This window comes from Apium graveolens, unplaced genomic scaffold (genome assembly GCF_009905375.1).
Source record: "Apium graveolens cultivar Ventura unplaced genomic scaffold, ASM990537v1 ctg27, whole genome shotgun sequence".
NCBI classification, from domain to species: domain Eukaryota; kingdom Viridiplantae; phylum Streptophyta; class Magnoliopsida; order Apiales; family Apiaceae; genus Apium; species Apium graveolens.
The window spans coordinates 36,486-44,551 of NW_027417771.1; positions in this window are offsets into that span (position 1 = coordinate 36,486).

Consider the following 8,066-nt stretch of genomic DNA (forward strand, 5'->3'; position numbering starts at 1 on the left):
TGACATCCATTTGATAGACCTTGAAATTGGCATGGGCTGCATAGGCTAAGAAGATTCTGATGGCTTCAAGTCTTGCAACAGGAGCAAAAGTTTCATCAAAATCTATTTCTTCTTGCTGACAATAACCCTTAGCAACCAATCTAGCTTTATTCCTGATTACTATGCCATTTTTATCCATCTTGTTTCTGAATACCCACTTGGTGTCTATTGGATTCTTTCCTTTAGGCTTGGGTACCAGCTTCCATACTTTATTCCTTTCAAATTGGTTTAGCTCCTCCCGTATAGCTAAAATCCAATTAGGATCTAACAAAGCTTCTTCTACCTTCTTTGGTTCTTCCTTTGATAGAAAGCTGCTGTATAGACATTCTTCCTGAGTTGCTCTTCTTGTTTGAACTCTAGAAGAAACATCACCAATGATAAGCTCAAAGGGGTGATCTTTTATCCATTTCCTTTGCTGAGGTAGATTAGCTCTAGATGAAGAGGCCTCATGATTGTCTTGATGTGTGATTGAGTTTTGATTGCTAGAAACTCCCCCTGAGTTTGTGGATCTTTGATTTGAGAAAGGAGAATTTTCTGTAGGGATCTGTCTTGACCTCCTGCTCCTTTTGATAACCCGACGGATGGTGAATTTTGAGTACCGACGGATGAGGCAGGTTGTCTTCCGACGGATAACACAGATTGCCTTCCGACGGATGAAGCATTATGCAACTCGACGGATGTTGAGTTTTGTGCTTCATTGGTGGTAGATTTGTCTGCATTATCCTTAGACACTGTTTCTTGATCACTCTCATCATCACTTTCATCACTAACCATCTCAACATTGTCGAATTTGAGGCTCTCATCGTAATCTCCATCTTCCAGTCCTTCAATCTTTTTATCATCAAACACAACATGTATAGATTCCACAACAATGTTGGTTCTTAGAATGTAGACTCTATATGCTTTACCAACAGCATATCCAACAAAAATTCCTTCATCTGCTTTAGCATCAAACTTCCTGTTTTGATCAGTTTGATTTCTCAGGATATAACATTTGCAGCCAAAGACATGAAGAAAGTTTAGAGTTGGCTTCTTGTTCTTGAACAATTGATAGAGAGTCATGCATCTTGCTTGATTAATCAGAGAAATATTCTGAGTGTAGCATGCAGTATTTACAGCTTCACCCCAGAAATATGTTGGTAGTTTAGATTCTTCAAGCATTGTCCTTGTAGCTTCAATAAGTGATCTGTTCTTCCTTTCCACTACTCCATTCTGTTGTGGAGTCCTTGCTGCTGAAAACTCATGCAAGATCCCATTTTCCTCACAAAATGCTCTCATGGTATAGTTCTTGAACTCAGTTCCATTGTCACTCCTGATTCTTCTAACTTTGAAATCAGGATGATTGTTAACTTTCCTTATGTGATTGATGATGATTTCACAAGCCTCATCTTTAGACTTTAGGAAATATGTCCAAGAGAACTTTGAGAAATCATCTACAATTACTAGGCAAAATCACTTCCTTGAAATTGACAATACATTGACTGGTCCAAACAAATCCATGTGAAGCAGTTGCAAAGGCTCTTCAATTGCTGAATCAAGTTTCTTCCTGAATGATGCTTTAATCTGCTTCCCTTTTTGGCAGGCATCACACAGTCCATCCTTTGTAAACTCCACTAGAGGAATGCCTCTGACTAGTTCTTTCTTTACCAGCTCATTCATGGTCTTGAAGTTTAAATGAGATAGCTTCTTGTGCCATAGCCAACTTTCATCTTGACTTGCTTTACTGAGAAGACAAGTTACAGATTCTGCTTTAGTTGAGTTGAAATTAGCTAGGTACACATTTCCTCTTCTCACACCAATGAGAGCCACTTTGTTGCTTTGATTATTCGTCACAACACAGGCTTCTTTGTTGAAGGTTACTGAATTGCCTTTGTCACAAAGCTGGTTGATACTCAACAAATTATGTTTGAGACCATCCACTAAGGCAACCTCCTCAATGATGACATTGTCCTTTAAAATCAAGCCATATCCCACAGTATAACCCTTGCTGTCATCTCCAAAAGTAATACTTGGGCCAGCTCTCTCCTTAAACTCTGTGAGCAGTGTAGAATCACCAGTCATGTGTCTTGAACAACCACTATCCAAGTACCAAAGGTTCCTTCTGTTTCCCTGCACACATCAAAATCAAATCAAGTTGATTTTGGTTCCCAAGTTTCCTTGGGTCCTGCCTTGTTAGCTTTCTTCTTCTGTTTCTTAGGTCTTGTCTCATTTGACTTAGGAATTTCAGATTCTTCCTTAGTCATTTGATTTGTACCTTTGAAACCATTCAGTGCAATAAAATTATCTTGCATATTGTGACTAACAGGAAATGGCATGCTTGGTGTAAACATGTTATTCCAGTAAGGCATGCTAAATGACATTTGAGGCATACTATATGCAGCATAATATGGATTAGGTGCAAATGGCATATTAGCAAACTGTGCATTCATATTTTGTGTAGGCATAACATTAACAGGCATGGGAGGTATGGCATTCATGTTAGGAAATTGAGACTGAACAGACATGGGAGTAGGCATGGCAGATTTGCAATTAACAGAAAAATGATTCACACTACCACACTTGACACAGATTTTTCTAGGAGCATATTTATCAGGTGTGTAGTTATTGTGTTTGTTAATCCCTACTTTACCATTCCTATTGTTTTTCCTTTGAGTCTCTGTTTTTACCTCAATTTTCTCAAGTCTGTCACTTGACCGTTTGACAGTCATGTGACCAACATTAGCCTTTTTCCCTTTCTTAACTTGACTTGACTCTCCTGAAATAAAGTTCTTGAAAACAGACCCATACTTCTCATTTAGCTTGATTAGTTTGGCTTTTCTAATGGGCTTGCTTACAGCCGACGGATGAGGATTTTCATCTTTCGACGGATAACACTTTTTGTTATCCGACGGATAGTCCTCATCATCCGTCGAGTCTACATCTGTCAGCAAACCATCTACCAAATTAGGTTCTAGTTTCTCTTTATTCTTTTACCAGGCTTCATCACAAAAAGACTCAATTCCTTGAACTTTGGTGATTTGAGTATGGACATCCCTGGATGTTTTCCATGCTTTAATCACCTCTTGTTCACGCTCGAGCTGCTTCTTTAAAATCTCTTCCTTTTTCAAGGACTCAGTTAATTCCTCCTTGGCAATCTTACACTCAATCCTTAGTTTCTCAAAATCAACAAACTGAGACTCAGGCACATTATTCCTCTCACTTAAAAACAAGTTGTTTTCTTTGATTTTAGCATTTTCTTTAGTAAGAGACTTAAGTGTAACACGCAAATGATACAATTCTGTAGACATGTCATTTATGGCATCATTACACTCAGCTTTAGATAAATATGCAAGGTTTGTAGTGATTGCCTGATTGCTTGAGGAACTTGTCTCTGTTTCATCAGACTTGGCCATTAGGGCTAGATTGACATAGCTGACATCTTCATCTTCATCCAAACCATCTGTTGCCCAGTCATTCTCTTGTGTAATAAAAGCCCTTTCCTTTTGTTTGAGTAGATCAAAGTATTTTTGCTTATAATCCACAGACTCAAACCTTTTCTTACTGGAATCTGACTTTCTACACTCATTTGCAAAATGCCCTGCCAAGCCACATTTGAAACATTTGAATTTTGACTTATCCACCATGTTTCTATTTGGCTTGGCTGCTCCAAAGTTCTTCTTAAACTTGAGCTTGGAAAATCTCCTGGAAAGAAATGCTAGGTGCTCATCAATGTCCTCCATGTCATCTTGGCTCAATGAATCTTCACTTTCTACTGCAAGCCCTTTGCCCTTGTTCTCACAGACCTTAGAAGTTGACTCAACAGCTTCCATCTTTACTTCCTTCTCCTTTTCCAAATCAGCAACTAGTGCAATGGATCCTCCTTTCTTCTTTCCTCTCTCCATCCTTTCATCCGGCTCTATCTTAAGCTCATAGGTCTTCAGGATGCCATACAGTCTCTCCAAAGTAAACTCTTTATAATCTTGTGAGTTTCTTAATGAGACTGTAATTGGTTTCCATTCCTTTGGAAGAGATCTAAGGAATTTCAGATTAGAGTCTTTAGTCTGATAGACTCTTCCATGCAACTTAAGAGCATTTAGTAGTTTTTGGAATCTACTTAAAATGTCAGTGAGTGACTCACTTTCCTTATTGTGAAAATGCTCATATTGCTGAATCAAGAGCTGCATTTTATTTTCTCTAACTTGCTCGGTGCCATCACAAATTATCTGTATAGTATCCCAGACTTCCTTGGCAGTTTTGCAGTTAATAATGTTGTCAAACATGTCTGCATCAACTCCATTGAACAGAATGTTCATGGCTTTTTTATCCTTCTTGACTTATTCAATGTCAGGATCAGACCATTCGTGCCTTGGCTTGGGAATTGATGGCTCGTTTCCTGTTACAGCACTCATTGGAATATGAGGACCTCTTTCTATGCAGTCCACATAGGCCTCATCTTGAGAAAGCATATGAAGATGCATCTTTACCTTCCAATGATGGTAATTATCTTTATCTAGAAAAGGAATCTTGACTCCAACGTCTTTCTTGTTCATCTTACTGAATTGTTTTGATCTTTAAACTCTTTGTACATTAAGAGCATGCTCTGATACCAATTATTAGTCCCTTAACAATATAGCAAGAATTACAGAAGGGGGGTTGAATGGAATTCTTGAACCTTTTTCTCGAAATAAAAATGTTCAACTCGAATATAGATATAAGTGCTTTGATTAGCACAATGCGGAATAGAAACTTAATTGAATCAAAACATAAGTAATTAAAAACAAGAGTCTTTAAAAACTTTCTGGTGGATTTAAACAATTCCACCAGAGATATATATTTATATATCGAGAGGACTCTGTGTGCAAGAATGCTCACAACTGCTTACAAATTGAACTGCTGAGAATACGGGGAAATGCTAATGAATCTGCTTACAAAGATTTCTCTGTTTTTGTGTATCTCAACTTCTCATTTTTCTATTTGCTACGTTCTTGGTTTATATATTACCAAGATTACAAAGTCAAAAAGACTGAATAAATATAAAAACTATCAGTCTTAAGCTTTGCTGCTTTTCGTCCTCTATTACCCAGTTAATGGGCTTCCACAGTAGATTTGTATACATCTTGACGGCTGTGCTCAGCTTTCACTGTTCAACTGCTGTTTGAATTCTTTATATGATCATCCATTGGATTCTATGAACATCCGTTGGATATATGATCATCCGTCGACTTTTTGAACATCCGTTGATGGCTTCATTGATCATCCGTCGACTGCTAATTTAAACATCCGTTAATAGTCATTTGATCATCCGTCGATGGCTTTGTTAATTATCCGTTGGTAGCTATTTTGGCACTTGACTTCATTTCACTTATGCAGAATTACAAGACATCATTTATATACAATTAATCAACCTACTCTGCATATCTAGTTAAAGTCAACATGACTTATAGGCTACTACAGAATCTATACAAAGATGTATACAGAACTGTGCTACACACTTATTATTACATAAGCTACTCACTCGATGGATAATTAGTTAACATCCGTCGGGACTATAATGAGTTATCCGTCGGGACTATCATTCTTATCCGTCGAGTGCTACATTATTTCACTAAGTAAAATCTACTTAGATATTTTGTTTATGAAATCATCAAGTACACAACATATGCACAACAATTTATGCAGAATTACAAGACATCATCTATGTACAATTAATCAACCTATTCTGCATATCTAGTTAAAGTCAACATGACTTGAGTACTACTACAGAATCTAAACAATGTGTATGCAGAAATGTGCTACAGACTTATTGTTACACAAGCTACTCACTCGATGGATAATAAATCATCATCTGTCGGGACTATATTGAGTCATCCGTCGGGACTGTAATCCTTATCTGTCGAGTGCTATATTTTTCACTAAGTAAAATCTACCAAGGTGTTTTGTTAATGAAATCATCAAGTTCACAACATTTCCACAACAATCTCCCTCAATTTATGTCTACTGGAATTGTAGCCAGAAATTAAGAGAAACTTGATGATAACAAAACACCCTAAAAATACAACTTTGAAAGTAAGTAGATAAAACTGTAAAGTGCTTCAATTAACAAAATGTACAAAGATTTGCTCACAGTCATTTTCAAGGTGCTTCTCTAGCCTGGGCAGATTAATCTATTTCCTTGAATATTTGGACCTCTTTCCAAGCTTTCTGTTGTTTTCTTCTATCTGATTTTGGAGCTGTCTGTGGAATTCCAGTTCATCAGATTCTGAGAGATTTAGCTTTTCTTGCATTTCCAAAAGAGTCTCATTGCTAGAGATGCTCAATTGGTCTTCTAATCTGAAAAATCTTCTCACTCCTTTGTCATCCATAAACTCCATCAGCCAGTAGGGCCTTAGATGCACCCTTCTCCCTGTGTAAGGAATAATTAGAGTCTTTGGGAGTGCATCTTTAGCTCTAATACTCCTCAGTTCTTCAATCTTCTTTAGAACCAGTCTTCTTGCAGTTACATTGAATCCAAAGTTCTTCTTGAACGATGAATAAACCTTTATCTGTACAGCTTGGCTTTCATGAAGGATCTTGTGAAGTGGCCATTGAATCTCCTTTCCTCCCTTGTACTTGAAAACTAACCTTTCAGGTAGATTCCTGTAGGCATCAATCCCTCTCACTTCTTCTAGTTCATCTAGATAGAGATTTAGATCAGAGAATTCCTTGATGTCACACAAGTACATGTAATCTCCCTTGTTGACTTGGATTGTGCTTTAGTTAGAGATTTGGATTTGAGAGGTGACAACTTCACTTTCTTGACTGCTCTTGACTTTGTTCTTTTTGGCTTGCTGAGGACTGGAAAATTAAAGTTGGGAATTGGTAGACTCTCCCAGTCTATTGGTTTATCCTTAGGCACAATAGGTTCACCATGAATGTTCCTGTAAGGATCCACCACTTTAATTTCTTCAAATACCACAGAAGGTTTTGATGCTTGAGTTGTAGTTGGAGTGGATTCCTTGGAAAACTGATCCTCCAATTCCTTATCAACAAAGTCCTATTTCCTTTTGGTTCTTTTGGCCAATTCCTTGTATCTTTGAGGTTTCTTTTGTTGTGGTTCACCTTGCTTCTTTGGATCTTGAGATTCAGTGATTTCAGATGGCTGAGCAGGAATTTGTTGTGTTGGTTTCACAGCTTGTAGCTTGGCCAAGATAATAGCTTGCTCTTTCTTTTGTTTAGCCTTTTTAGCATCTAGAGCAGCTTGCTTCTTTTCTTGCTTCAGTCTTGGCTTTTCTTCTCTCTTTGCTTGAGAAAATTGAGATTGTCCAGCCACCACACAAATTTCTTTCCCATTCCTGAAAACTTTAGCAATTCTCCTTTTTAAGGCTGAATCAGTTGGATCCTTGTAGAAGGCAATTGACCTGACAACAGTTTCTTCTCATCAGGCTTATGTGTCTCATACACTATATCCAAAGGGTTCTTTAATAATGATTTTGGATAGTTCACCCTTGGCTTCAGAATCATTTCAGCCTTTGGAGATTTGATGCAGGATGGTTGTCCCCTTTCCAGATATTTCATGCTCATTTCATTTACAGAGATTTGCCTGACTTGAGAGTGATGAATGGATGACTTTTCTGGCTTCTTTACTATACCAAACTTCTTTTGAATGTCCTCATCAATTTTCTCCCAGTTGATTGGACTCAACTGTTTCTTTTCAGCTGCTCTTATATTGGCTGCTATTTCATTTATCAGATCAATACTGTCTGTAACTGGTGGCTTGGTGAAAGCAATTGTAGGTACAATTACTAGACTGATTTGAATGTTAAGCTGTTTCTCCCCCCTCACTTGTTCCTTTCTCCCCCTTTTTGTTATCATCAAGTTGAGTAGAGGAGGAGGTTTGTGCAGCCACCAGTTTCTAAAGCAAGTCTGTCTGTTGAGTTTGATGCAGATGAATTGCTGTAAGAGATGCTTCCATAGCTGTCATCCTTGTATCCAAGGCATCTATCTTTGTGGCAAGATCATAATTTTTCCTGAGTTGTCTCTTAATATCAAGCGTTGTAGCTTCTGGAAGC